Here is a 15,593-nt window from a genome sequence, read left to right as displayed (position 1 = left end):
GGTCGCACCAATTGTAGTCGCACGTAAAAAGACAGGTGAAATCAGATTATGTGCGGATTTACGCTCATTAAATAAAAACATTATTATTGACTGTCACCCAATTCCAAGAATCCACGAGCTTCTGGCTAACATAGGCGACGCTAAATGGTTTTCATTGATCGACCTGAGGTCAGCATACCATCAGGTGCCTTTGGCGAAGGAGTCCCAAGAACTTACTTCTTTTATTACTCCATTCGGAGCTTTCAAATTCCTTCGCCTCCCTTTTGGTTTAGCGTCTGCTGGAAGCGTTTTCCAGAAGCTGATGGATGTGTTGTTCCAAGGAATGAAGGGTGTACAGGCATACCTGGATGATATCTTGATATTTGCCAAAACGTTAGACGAACATAACATTATCCTCAGGAATGTACTTTCAATTTTGATGTCTAGAAATATGACAGTACACTCAAATAAATGCAAATTTGCAGTTAACAAGATTGATTATCTAGGACATACAGTTTCTGACCAAGGTATCACTCCCAAGTTTTCAGTCATTAGAGCCATTGAGGATGCAAAGCCCCCTCCTGATAAAGACGCCTTACGTTCCTTCCTTGGACTAGCAGAATATTATGCAAGGTTTGTCCAGTCATACTCACAACTAGTTGAACCTTTAAGGAAACTTTTGAGGAAAGGGTCTAGTTTTGTTTGGACTCAGGAGTTAGACAAGGTTTTTTGTGAGATCAAGAAGTTGATTATTTCTGCAAAAGCCATACATGCCTTCAGGGAGGATGCCATCTCCGTTATCACTGTGGATGCAAGTATTTCGGGTCTAGGGGCAGTACTTACACAGAAGGTTGATGGTCAGGAACAAACTGTAGCGTTTGCATCTAGGGCACTTAAAGAATTCGAACAGAGGTATAGTACTATCGAAAGGGAAGCCCTGGCTTGCGCATGGGCGGTCCACAAATTTAAAATGTACATTTGGGGTAGGAGATTCGAGTTGGTCACGGATCACAAGCCATTAATTTACATCTTTAATAAATCCAATTCAGCATCCATGTCAGCACGACTGATGAGAATAGTATCAAAGTTGCAAGAGGTCAACTTTTCTGTTAAGCATATTGTTGGTGGCAAGAATTTTCGGGCTGATTGCCTATCTAGAATGGCGATGGACAAGGATGATGAGGAGGATTTTCTTGAGGAGGATGTCGAATGCGTAACCTTTGTGGATGCAGTGGATGAAATTAGTGATGTGATTTCCGAGAAGGATTGGAAGGAAGCCACTACTTTAGACAATGTGTTGTTAAAAGTTATCGAATTTACCACCCGTTGCTGGCCTGAACCTAGAAGTTTGAGCGGCGATCTACGCAGTTTTGCTCAAATTTCTGAGGAACTGTCTGTTGAGAACGGCGTAGTACGAAGGGGTGAGAAATTTGTCCCACCTTTTAAATTGAGAGAATCTATTATTAATAAGGCACACCAAGGGCATTTGGGGACAACTAAAACCTCCATGCGCATTAAACAACATTATTGGTGGCCCTCAATAGATGTCCAGGTTAAAAATTTGATTGACTCATGCCCGGAGTGTTTATTATCCGACAAACATTGGCGCACTTTGAAAGTCCCTCTTCATCCGACGGTTTTTCCTAACTCTCCCTGGGAGAAAGTTGGAATAGATTTTTCAGGGCCATATTCCATTCTCCAACAAGAGAATAAGTACATTATTCTTTTGGTGGATTATTTTTCAAAGTGGATGTACTTTGATTTTGTTAAATCTCCTGATTCAGATTCCACAATAACATTTCTCAAAAAAGTGTTTGAATTAGAAGGATCTCCCAAATTTATCGTCACAGATAACGGGACTCATTTTGTCTCGGATAAAATGTGCAAATTTTTAGAAAAATTAGACATTAAACAACTCAAAGTCTCTCTTTATTCTCCAGCTTCGAATGGTCTTGTCGAGAGGGGGAATAAAGTGATCAAAGAGGGTGTCCAGACGGCAATTTCTTGCGGTTACAAGGTAGATGAGTTCATAAAACAAAAAGTTTGGCACTATAATACCTCCCCTCATTGCGTAACTGGGGTCTCCCCATTTTCATTACTGAGAGGTAGAGAGAATCGTTCTGTTTTATTTCCTTCCTGGTTACACCAGGACTCTGCCGGTAAAACTATTGATTTAGATTCTGTCAAGAAATCTGTTCTAGAAAAACAGTGTCAAATGAAGTTACAGTTTGATGGCACCTCTGAAGGTAAATTGGTGGACCTGCTGGCAGGTGACTGGGTTTTAATCAAGAACCCAGGTAGAGTAATTAAAGGACGTTCAAAATTTTTTGCACCTGTTCAGGTGATTAAAGTGAGTAAAGGAGCAGCCTTTCTGGGAAAAAAGGGTTGGTGGAACAAACGCCAGTTAGTGAAAGTCTCTGATCACCAAGCAGAAATTATCAAAAACAGAAAGTATAATGATAAATCTGGTAATTTGGATTGGAGTTTTTGGATGGATGCACATTCTGTATCTGGTGTCCCTAACCATTCTTACTCACAAAACCCTCATTCTTCGGAGCAGCTTCCTGGGGAGGGTTCACTGGTTCCTCCAAACGTTGTCATTAACCAAGAAGCCCCTATTCACATGAAAGTTTCTTCTTTCGGCAGGCACATCAGGGCTCCTGAGAGGTATAACGAATTCATTAAATTCTAGATTTTATCTACTTGTATTTAACACATATTAATTTCCTTTATTTTTGTTGTAAGGGGGAAGGTGGTGTAATGCTGAGCTTGGCTCGCGTTACCACTTTGACGTGGGTTTGGCTCGTGAGTTTGACTCGCGTCTATATCACGAGCCAAAACCTGGGAATAGTATTGTTTCAATTTAAAATGTATATCCACGAGCCACGGCCCGTGCATACTATGTTGTTGTGTTTTAAACTACTTCCCTCGTGCATGAACGCCTGTGTCTATCCGTTTGCCATTGTAACCACCGGCTTCACGGAGACCAGACGTTCATGACGGGTGGAGTTACCTTTCAGAAGAATAAACTTCACTTACCGGAATCTCAGCTTCTTCCTTATTTATAACACTCAGCATGCTATTTGCCATTATAAGGGATAACCTCGTAATTGAATGATATTTACAGCACCTAAAAAATGCTGACTCAGCAACGTCGGGTTTTATGGAATCGGATACCTATCGCCCCACACACGGTCTACTTGTAATGAGGCCCTAGGAGTGCACTTGAACTGGAAGTAGTTCAGCACTGACTTTGACAGAATGTCTGCAATGGTGAAACGAGTTCTGTTTCATTACCTCGGTTGTAAAAATCGCAAGTAATTCATTTGGGAACCAAACATAAAGGAGGGAAAATAATCCAGCGCTAGAATGTAAAACAACGGTTAAGTGTGAGGGGACTTTTAAGCACCTTATAGCGTAAAAAAAGGGTTTATGTAAATTTAAAATGGAAAATTGTAAATTAAGGAAAAAGTAATTCTCTCCCCATTTGGAACAGATAAAAATAAATGAAATGGTAAGAATATAAGAAACAGTTAGGTGTATTGAGAAAAATAGAAAAAAATATATTGAGGAAATGGCGAGGGTGTGAGGGTCTCCCCTTTAAAAGAAGATAATTCTGACATGTACCTCAGAATTCCTGAAAAAAGTCCGAAGATTAATGTAGAATTCATGATCAATATACAAACCCTGGTTAATCACACCAACATTAATTACTTGTGATTAATGTAATTGCGATCAATCACCCAAGGAAAACACATTGAACCTTGAAATGAGCCCTGCACCCCCTATTTTCTAGTCGCCAATGGTCTCTCTGAAGGGCTATACAACCATGGACACAGCAGCCACATTCACCGGTCCCTTCGAAGCCGAAGCCGCCGTCCACTGGAGTCAATGGGACATACTGCTGGGGCACCGGCTGTGACTGACTCACTTCAATGTAGGACACTGTTCCCTACTTATGTCTGGAGACCAGGCCAGCAGCTGTGGAAGCTCAGGGTTCATGTTCCTACTAGCCCTCATAGAATGGCCGCGGCTAGCGGGCCCTGGTAGGACTGTACGACATTGTTGTCTCCAGGGCGACAGAAAAGGGTACATGTAGATTGCGCCTAGTGTGAGTCTGGTGAGGCTGACAGATTCCCAGACAAACTCCAGATTCCAAGATTTCTCTGTAGCCTGTACTAACACTGGTACCTAGACCCGCCAGTGAAAACCAGGTGTCAGAAGCACTAGTAGGTCCCTATTTAGTCTTTCAAGACCTGTTTCCCCAATCCACACTACACAACCACAACAACATATAATACACACTTTACTACAGTACAGACAATAGTAAACAAGCATTGGCAAAGTCAATAGGTTTTGCTTATGCGAGAGCTATTGGCTTTGGCAATATGTTTTAGCCTTGTTGGTAGATTGGAGGGGGGTGGATTAGCAAAGAGTGGAGTGGGCGCAGAGTGGTGTAAGGTGGAGTAGAGTGGATTGGGGTAGAGTGAGGTAGAGTGGAGTAGGGGAGTTGGGTAGATTAGTGAGAAAGATTGTAGTGGGATAGATTGATATGGGGTAGATTAAGGTGTAATGGGGTAGATTGAAGTGGAGTAGAATGGGGTAGGTTAGAGTGGAGTAGATAAGAGTAGGGTTGATCGTGTAGATTCGGGAAGAGTGGAGTGGGATATATTGTGGTAGACTGGACTGGAGTGTGGTAGATTGGGGAAGAGTGGACTGGGTTGAGTGGGGCAGATTGGAGTGGACCAGGGTAGAGTGGAATGGGGTAGATTGGGTGGATTATAGTAGGGAAGAATGGGATGAGTGGGGATAGATTGGGTAAGTTTGGAGTGGGCTAGATTTGAGTAGGTTCGAGTGGAGGGGAGTGGGGTAGATTGGAGTGGTATGGGGTAGATTGGGATGCGGTGGGGTAGATTGGAGTGGAGTGGGGTAGATTGGGGTGGAGTGGGCTAGATTGGAGTGGAGTGGGGTAGACTGAAGAGGTGTGGGGTAGACTGGGATGCGGCTGGGTAGATTGGAGTGGAGTGGGGTAGACTGGGGTGGAGTGGACTAGATTGGAGTAGGGTAGATTGGAGTGGGGTAGACTGGAGTGCTGAAGATTGGCGTGTGGTGGGGAAGACTGGAGTGGAGTGGGGTAGATTGGAGTGGGACATATTGGGTTAGATTGGAGTAGAGTGGGGTAGATTGGGGAAACGTGGAGTGCAGTAAATTGGAAAATTGGAGTGAAGTGGGGTAGATTGGAGTGGAGAGGAGTAGATTGGAGTGGAGTAGGGTAGATTAGGGTGGAGTAGGGTAGATTGGAGTAGGATAGATTGTGTGGATTATGGTAGGGTAGATTGGAGTGAAGTAGGGTAGGTTGAAGTGAGACAAATAGGAGTGAGGTAGTTTAGTTTGGGTAAATTGGTTTGGAGTGCGGTAGATTGGTGTGGATTGGAGTGGAGTGGGGTAGATTGGAGTGGAGTGGTTTGGAGTGGAGCTGGATAGAGTACAGCTGCAGCTCCCAGGAGCGTCACCCCTCCCCCCCAAATAACATCAGGAAAGGAAAATAAACAACACTTGTGTCATTTTATTTCTCCTTTCCTGCCGAGTCTTGGGGGTGACAGCACTGAGGGGAGTGGTTGTGCACTCCCTTCACTATGCATAATGGTTTGGCCAGCTGTCTCAGGCTGGCCAAACCATCATGCGCAGTGAACCTCTCTCCAACCCCAGCTGCATTGTTGGGGTTGGAGAGAGAAGGCACAGAATCCCAGTCTGTCCTGCAGTGCCATTCGAGGGTGCTCAGGCCAATCCTGAAGCTACTCCCATGTGAGAGCAGCTTCAGGATTGGCTTCAGGCCATTCTAGGCGCCTGTGCCTGTCTGAAGCAGCGGAGCAGAGGAGCGCAACGTAGCCAGCTGAAGGTAAGTTTTTTGTTATTTTGCCCCCTACCTTCGTGACCCCTATGCCCTCTCCTCAACCCGCCCGCCTGCCCCGCCACTCGTCTAAAACATGGGCCGCTACTGACAGAGTGGTTTGGGGTTGATTGGGATGGGGTGTGGTAGATTCGAGTGTGGTATATTGGGGTTGATTGGAGTGGGTTAGATTGTGGTGGAGTGGGGTAAGGTAGATTGAGTGGGATGGATTGGGGTGGAGTGGTTTAGATTGGACTGGAGTGGAGTAGATTTGAGTGGCATGTGGTAGTATGAAATGAAGTGGAGTAGGGTAGATTGGGTAGAGCAGAATGGACTTTGGTAGATAGGGGTAGAGTGGGATAAATTAGGGTGGAGTGGGGTAGATTGGGGTAGAGTGAAGTGGGGCAGAGTGGAGTGGGGTAGATTGGAGTGGAGTGGGGTTGGATTATTTGGAGTGGAGTCGAGATTGGAGTAGAGAGAGATTGATTAAGGAAGAGTGGAGTGGGGCAGATTAGGGTGGAGTTGAGTGGGGTATATTGGGTGGATTAGAGTAGGGTAATTTAGAATGGAGTGGAGTAGATTGGAGTGGGGTAGATTGGAGTGGGATAGAGTGGAGTGGGATGGATTGGAGTGGGTAGAGTGGGGTGTGGTAGATTACAATGGGGTGGGGTGGGATAGATTGGGTAGAGTATATTAGGGTAGATTGAAGTAGGGTGGATTGGGTTAGATTGGAGTGGAGCAGGGTAGATTTGAGTGGGATAGATTGGGGAGGGGTAAATATTAGAAGGGTAGATTGGAGTGGGGTGGGGTAAATTGGAGTGGGCTAACGTGGGTTAGACCGGAATGGAGTGGGCTGGATTTAAGTGGAGTGTGGCATATTGGAGTGGGGTAGATTGGAGTGAAGTGGAGTGGAGTAGATTTGGGTAGAGTGGAGTGCAGTGTGGTAGAATAAAATCGGGTATATTGGAGTGGAGTGTGGCAGATAGGGGGGATGGAGTGTGGTAGATTGAAGTGGAGAGGGTAGATTGTGGTAGATTGAAGTGGGGTAGATTTGAGAGGAGTGGGGTAGATTAGAGTGGAGAGGAGTTGGATAAATTGCACTGGAGTTTGGAGTAGAGTGGGGTAAATTTGACTGGGGTAGATTGTAGCGGAGTAGAATGGAGAGGGGTAGATTGGAGTGGGGTGTATTGGGGTACATTGGAATAGATTGGAGTAGAGTGGGGTAGACCGGGGTAGATTGTAGCAGAGTAGGGTAGATTTGAGTGGAGTATGGTAGATTGGGTTGGAGTGGGGTGGGGTTGATTGGGTTAGATTGAGTGGAGTAGCATAGATTAGAGAGGAGTAGAGTGAAGTGGGGTAGATTAGAGTGGAGTGAGGTAGATTGGGGTGGAGCGGAGTGAGGTAGATTAGGTTAGAGTGGGGTAGATTAAAGTGGGCTAGATTGAAGCGGGCTAGATTGGAGTGATGTGGGGTAGATTGGGGTAGAGTGGGTAAATTGGGATGGGGTAGTTTGGAGTGAAGTGGGGTAGACTAGTTGAGTGATGAAGATTGGATCATAGTGGGGGGGTAGATTGGAGTGGGGTGTGGTAGATTATAGCTAAGTGGAGTGGAATGGGATAGATTGGGGTACATTGGAGTGGAGTGGGGTAGATTGGAGTGGGGTAGAGTGGAGTGGTGTGGGGTAGATTGGGCTGTGGTGGGTAAATTGGGATGGGGTAGATTGGAGTGGAGTGGGGTAGATTGGATCGTAGTGGAGTGGGTTAGATTGAAGTGAGGTAGACTGGAGTGGGATGGGGTAGATTGTGGTGGGGTGGAGTGTGGTGGGTAAATTGAGGTGGGGTAGATTCAAGTGGAGAGGGGTAGATTGGAATGAAGTAGATTGGGGTAGATTATAGCGAAGTGGAGTGGGGCGGGGTAGATAGGGGTACATTGGAGTGAAGTGGGATAGAGTGGGGTGGGGTAGATTGGGATGGGGTAGGTGGTGTGGAGGAGCATAAAGTGGAGTGGCATGTTGTGTCATGGCGTGAGTGGCGTGGATTGGAATTGGCGTGGAGTCGAGTGGCGTGGCTTGTCACAGAAGGTCTTAGAGTGGAGGAGCGTAGAGTGGAGTGGCATATCGTAGAATTGAGTGGTGTGGCATAGAGTGGAAGGGCGTGGAGTGGCATAGTGTGGAGTATCCATGGTGTGGTAGCGCACAAACATTACAAGCAATGCATTTTCAATTGAAATGACCAATACATTTGCACCAAAATACGGTTGTACTGCACACAAACGATAATGTGTACAAATATCATCACCTAGTGTATTGATTTGTTTTGATTGTATTCAAATGTTTGTTTCCACCACACTTTAGTATTACAAAAAAAATTGCTTCATTTGTACTAATTCTGAAATATTCAGAAACAGCACACTTCTTTTATTTGTGTGTGCTACAAAAAAAATCATGCTACACTCTCTCCTTTTACATGGCAGGATTGTCACATAAATTCTCTCACTCTGAAGTCAGAGAAAGAAAAATAAACACCAAGAGCCCTGGAAGAGAGAGTCTGACATTTGACCTCTGACCGTGAATGCATAGCAGATGGGAGAAAATAAGAACAATATTTAAAGACCTGTTTTCGGAAAGCAATTTTGTGGAAGAATACAGTATACAAGGTTTGGGCAACGGGAGGGATGAACTCAAGCTGAACTGCCTAAAGGAAACAAAGCCATCATATAGAAAGCTAGAAAAAGTAAGTTACTAACCACATAGCCAATGGTAAGCAATGGGCAGAATGTATTCCTAGATCAACTTTCTGAAAGCCCCCAACATGTCTTTAGCAAACCAGACAGCTGCAGTGCACTGTCTGGTAAGCTTCGACCTAAAAAGGTCACTGCTCTTCAGCCATTGGTTTGATTCAATGATGCCCCTTCAGGCACTTGCTCCATGGTCAGTCTGTCAAGTTTTGAATCAGCACAATGCATTTTGTGGATAGATAAAATTTTACTTCACTACCCCCCCACCCTGCCCCGCCCCAACGCCCCCACAGCACTCCCACGGCGAGCCGCCACTGGATGCTACACCCACAATCACAATGCTAGCATTTGTCTGCCCCGGCAGACAAGCAGGGTTGGGTGGTATGTGTAGTTCAGCCCTCTCTCATGAGCCGGTATCCCAGGGTACTGCGTGAGAGAGGCGTTCAACAGACCGCTGCACTCCTGTCTGTCTGAAACAACAGTGAGATCTTCTCCGTCATAGTAAACGAGTGCCTAACTAATTAAACAATTAACTAATTAAACAACTGTCCCCACCCCATAAGCCTCCCTGATTTCCCAACCTTATCTCCACTGCACCTTTCTTTATATCAATCGCCCTTATTCGCTGTTTATCCATCCCTTCACTTCCATTTCACTCAGACTCCTTATAGCCTTTAACCTTTAGCTCTGGTATCTTCTTAGTGCCCCATTTCCTAACCTTCCTTTGCTGGGCTGGTTGGACCTGCACCGTGGTTAACCAATCCAGGTCACCCAGGAAAACACGAAAAGGTGTTTCCCTGTGTCACCAGAATGCTAAACACATTGCATCCATGCTATTGTAGACACAGGAAGGCAAGCTACCAAGCATCTCCAGACCTCCATTTCTCCCCTAGGGTGGGTAGAAGGGGCACAAGAAGGGGGAGACACTCCTCTAGAGATGACCATCTCTCTTTCTACAGGCCCTGGTGAGGACCATTTCTGAGCCTGTAAACAAGAGACTCTTTCTGATGCCTCGCACCTCCATTGCCTTTGTCACCAGGGCCCTTAACCAAGTATGAAGACTAGGAAGGGAATTCATGATGTGATGCATCTGTTCCAAGTAAGCATGGGCGGATTTTGCGGATCCACGATTCACGAATTTGCGTATTCACGGATCGTGGATCCGCAAAATCCGCAGATTTTGCGGATCGGCGGATTTGGGGGCGGGGCTTCCATGCCAGGACCATCGTGCCAGATTGAACCCTGCCCTTCATATTTATTCAAGAAGACGCCACCATTTTGTGCCATACCTCTACTCAACTGGAGTACTTTCTACTGGATAATCAGTAAGTGCTACCTCGTTGGGTAAATGTATAGTGCTTTTACTACACTACAGCGACCTAAAGTGCCCGAGAGTTGTCAACAGCGACCAGGTGTGTGTTACTATGCAATCGCGCCGAAGGGCGCAGGGGTCCCTTGAGTGACCTATCATAGTGGGTAAATGGCGGGAAGACGGTGCACACCTCGAGTGTGTGCGCGGGGCCAAACGGACGGGGCTTCCATGCGAGTGCACATGCCTCTTGTGTGTATAAAAGGTCAGAGACTGATCAGAGCAACAGATGTAGAGACAGAAGCTCCTGGTCACAGAACAGCACGGGGATTGCGCTCGTGAAGGTCAAAGATGCAAAGGCCTGTATCCAGCGTCACCGCTGATTTTCGACGGTATATTTGGGAAGAAGGCACACCTGCCCAGCCTCCACAACGCTCAGGATTGTTTTTGGGCTGATGAATGAGTCACTGAATTAAAGCTTCAACTAGGGCACATGCTGTATTGATATCTGTAAGTGCTTCCTGTTGAGGTGTAATTTTTGTGCCAGGACCGTCGTGCCAGAATGAACCCTGCCCTTCATATTTATTCAAGAAGACACCACCGTTTTGTGCCTGTTGTAACTAATTTACGATGGCGCCGGCAAGCTGCCAGCGCCATCCTAAAATAGTTACTAAATTAGCTTCAACAGGAAGCTCTAATTGGTAACATAAAGCAGGCGCTCGAGCCCCTGCTTTATCTTATCTATTCCTGCTGAAGCTAATTAAGTAACTTTAGGATGGCGCTGGCAGCTTGCCGGCGCCATCGTAAATTAGTTACAGACCAGCAAGGCGTGAACTTTTGACCGAGGAATCCGCCGCTCGCGAATTGCGGATTTTCGGTAAATTCGCGAGAGTTCGCGGATCGCGGATTTACCGAAAATCCGCAAAATCCGCAAAATCCGCAAAATCCGCGATCGGAGCGGATTTTTCGCTCATGCTTAGTTCCAAGGTGCAACCATGCGCAGAATTGATGAACTGTATGAGTTGTGTGTTGTACCTGTCTTCCATTCTTCAGTTCCCACCTGAGGACTCCTGTCCCAGCGGGGCGCGGTTCAGGTAATTTGTTACTAAACTTCCAGTGAACTCTGTTGTCCATGGCCTCCGGGAGAGGAAGAGCCTGGAATGAACGTTGGTTTCTACGTTTATGGGTCACTTCTACCCTCTTCCAATAGGTGACCTGGACTTCCAGTGTCACTAATGCTGGTCCCAGTGCTTAGAAACCTAGATCAGACAGCTTTTGTTCTCAGTGCGGATGTGGCCATCTCAGATCCTGTGGACAAAATGGCAGAATCCACAATGCTGGACTACGTGGAGAAGTGTGGCTCACTGGTTAGAGGAGGCAGAACTGTAAGCAGAGGTCAGCCCGGGACCAGGGTTCAATTCCCGGCTTAGCGGGGTCTTGAGTCCTAAAATGTCCATGGACTCGACAATTCTCGCTCCGGTGCCTACTCGATTCACGGGTTCACACTCTGCGACTCTGGGCAATAGCTTGCTTAATCTCCACAACGGCCCCTCGCGGCGGGATGCCTGGCTTTCACCTTGCGGATACCCTGCCGGGGTTATCTCACAGGGGAATACCAGGACGGGTTCCCTAAGCAAGCGCTTAGAAACCGCTTGGTGATTTGCGCTATATAAATTCCTGTACGTGTATGTAACCATGCTGCGATTTATGAAGTTTTGCTTCGCGGTCTTTGCAGAAAGTCTTTGTCTGCTGCCATGCAAGAGAAGGAGAATTAGTCTCAGTTTCATTGCTGTGTGGAGACTCAAGCAGAGCTCTTGTCTGAAGTCCTTTTTGATCATTTGAAAGTATCTGCAATGGCTTCAGGCAGAGTGCTCACATGTCATCATGTTTTACATTTGTGAGGCTGGAAGGTGGATGGACATCAGAAGGCTTGCCTGTTGAGAATGCCGTTTCTGGTCACAGACTTTTGGGGAGAATTGGAAGCTTTCTAATAAAGCCTCTATGAATAAGAATCACTCTCAGTCTTTGTTTCCTCGATCCCTCTACTCAGACAAGACCCGGTATACCTATGAACAATCCTGCCCTCAGCCGTATGACCAAGCATCCAGCTGCTCTCAGTTCCAGCTAGGAGGTTCACTGATGGTACTCCCCATGATCTTCCTTACCCAGCAGCATTCATAACTATGGGGGCCGATTCACAGAACTAATCTGAGATAAAATCCTAAACTTACTACTTTTGGTATTCACAGAAGGAATTTAGTAGTAGTAAAGTTAGGACTCCTAACTTTACTACTACTAAACTGAGACAAAATCCTATCTTTACGACTTTCGGTATTCACAAAAGGCACTTAGTAGTAGCAGTAAAGTTAGGAGCCCTAACATTATTACTACTAAATGCCTTCTGTGAATAGCAAAAGTAGTAAGTTTAGGATTTTATCTCAGATTAGTTCTGTGAATCGGCCCTATGTGTTTATGTGGTGTTTGTATAGCAAGGCACTAGACAAGAGGAACCGGAGCGCTGTAGAGTGTTATGCTGGTATTTACTAGCAGACCGGGCCATCGAGAGCTCGTCTGACTTTGTTTCAACAGGCTTGGTGGCAGTTAATATAAGACAAACGGGTTCTGGAAGTAGTAGGTGGTTGCAGTGAAATGTATCCTCTATAGTTCACCTATCCAACACCCCTCCTGTGTATGGTTCCATCTCCATAACAACTACTAAAAAGCTCTTCTTCTTAATGCTTTGCCAGTTAGGATGCTGGTTTCACCATTATTCCCCTTTACCAAAGACCACAAAAATGTGAGCCAATTGCCTTTACTATGAGACCCCATTCTATTGATACCCTCCGAGGCCTCAATAGAGCCACAAAGAGGGAAGCTTTCCCCGGTGGAAGGAGGAAGTAAGTCCCACCCAGACATCTACACATAATAGCCTAGTGTCACACTTACACTGGTATAGGACCACACATACACTCTCCCTAAGCTTAGTGGCTCCACAACACGATGTAACAAGATATCACCTTGCGTTATATGTCGATCTTACACCAGGCTTTCTAGGCTACCCTCATTCTATCCCTGGGGCTTCCCTACACTTGGGGCCCACTTATTATTTAGTGATCATGACGACAGGCAGTGCCAGTCTGTGGGTCACTTTAAAGGAGAAAGACAACTCCTTTCCCTCCCTTCTCTGAAAGAACTAGCTCTTGTATTGAGATACACATCCCCCCTAACTCAGGACATCTACCTTTTAATTGACAGATAGCCGGGACAGGGGAAGCATCCACCCTTTAAAAAAAGGGTGGAATTCTACTCCACTGCCACCCTGCCAAAAAAAGTTGGTGGCCTTAGTGGTGATCTAAACCTTTGGTCCACCTATTTCTATCGACACTTAGGGGGATCAGGCCACCACGTGATATCACCCATAAATGGCTCAGGATAGAGAGGCGCAGTGCTCACCTGTCTATTCTTGAAATCATTATGTGGTTGTACCCCATCATAGATAGATCCTTGGGTATGCACTGAAAACGAGGAATCCCTACACTTGGGGCCCACTTATTATTTAGTGATCATGACGACAGGCAGTGCCAGTCTGTGGGTCACTTTAAAGGAGAAAGACAACTCCTTTCCCTCCCTTCTCTGAAAGAACTAGCTCTTGTATTGAGATACACATCCCCCCTAACTCAGGACATCTACCTTTTAATTGACAGATAGCCGGGACAGGGGAAGCATCCACCCTTTAAAAAAAGGGTGGAATTCTACTCCACTGCCACCCTGCCAAAAAAGTTGGTGGCCTTAGTGGTGATCTAAACCTTTGGTCCACCTATTTCTATCGACACTTAGGGGGATCAGGCCACCACGTGATATCACCCATAAATGGCTCAGGATAGAGAGGCGCAGTGCTCACCTGTCTATTCTTGAAATCATTATGTGGTTGTACCCCATCATAGATAGATCCTTGGGTATGCACTGAAAACGAGGAACCCCTCCCCCAGGTAGATTATTCAGACAACCTCCCCCTGCTAGTGGATACCAGTTGGCCAATCAGCTATTACCCCTGAAGATAGGCAGCTTTGGAAACTGCCACCTGAGATAATCAAGGCGAGCAATCACTAACCACACACTCACCATCCTAACCATGACACACACGCCACTGATGTGGTCACTCACTAGCGCAAATATTTTCTGTTGCTCTCATACTATTCCAAGATGATGTAATTGGACTCCTACCCCAAATCAGTGCCTCTAGCACAGCTCCAAAACTGGGCTGTGGAGAGCTTCGTCAAAAGTCAGTCAGTCAGTCAGTCTTGGAAACTTATAGAGAGGATATTTTTTTCTTATAGAGACAATGTCTTAATCTATGGGTCCTTCCTTGTGGGAAGTGGTATATCACCCTCACGTGAGGAGAGAAAAGGCAGGAAGGGCAGAGGTGGTAGATTTATTACCCTAAACTAAATAACACCTAGATTTATTACCCTAAACGTAGTAAAACTTCTAGTCAGAACAGCCAATCACAAACATTGGATAAGTATCCCACCACGGTGAGCTTGGAGGTGGGTATTACAGCAGACCCCATCCTATTTTAGGTCAGCTATGCTACTGAGATGTATTCAAAAGAGATGATTCTGAGACTTCATGCTGCCAAACCACATACATTCGAAGCTGAACAGCAGGGTCAAGAGGTTGAAAGTAAATTTAGAGAGCACAGGCAAAGGGTCCAGAACAGGCCGTCCTTGCAGCTTCTTCCTTAGAAACATTTACCTGCAGAGCCCAGAGCCGGAGGGAGACTCGGAAGGCATGTGGAGGAGAAACAACGATTACAACGCACTACATTTACAACGCAGTCATTACAACGCAACTTACTTTACATCGCATTCCATTACAATGCAGCCATTACAACGCATGTCACTACAACGCATGCCATTACAACGCATGTTACTACAACACATGCCATTACAACGCATTATAAGGTAAGTAATGGGGAATTGTAATTGTTACCCCAACACTATCCAATACTTATCCTACAGTTGCCCTAAAAGTATTATGCGTTGTAATGGTATGCGCTGTAATGGTATGCACTGTAATGGAATGCGTTGTAAATGTTGTTTCTAAAAATGTGTTGTGATGGCATGCGTTGTAAAATCATGCATTGTAATGGATGTTGCGATGTAAAAAAGGCATGCGTTGTAAATGTTTGCGTTGTAATGTATACTATTCCTCAGAAGGATAGATCATTTCTGCCAGTGAGGAGAGACCTGAAAAGAGCATGAGACAATACCAGGTTTGGCAGCTGAGGTCAATATGAACAGCCCTGGCTGGAGTAGTTATGGAAAGGTGGGGCTGCTTCCTGGGAATATGGTAAGTAAAGAGAAGCTCGAAGCCATCATCGATGGATGTAGATTCTGTCGCTACCGCACTCCTGGATAGAGGTTGGACTCCCCGTAGGTGAGATGAGGTCAATGATGGTGGCTTGGAGCCCTGAGGCAGAGATGAAGTTAAGGATGGCGGATGGGCACCCTGAGAGTGAGGTGAGGTGAAGAATGGAGGCTAGGCACCCAGAGAATGGGATGAGGCTAAGGATGGTGGACGGACAACACAAAGCTGAGAAGAGGTTATGGGCAGATTGGCACCCTCTGGGTGAGATGAGGGAATGGTTAAGAGCTGGGCACCCTGACATGAGATTAA

This window comes from Lissotriton helveticus, chromosome 7, assembly GCF_964261635.1.
Source record: "Lissotriton helveticus chromosome 7, aLisHel1.1, whole genome shotgun sequence".
Lineage (NCBI taxonomy): Eukaryota > Metazoa > Chordata > Amphibia > Caudata > Salamandridae > Lissotriton > Lissotriton helveticus.
This window is presented reverse-complemented; position numbering follows the sequence as displayed.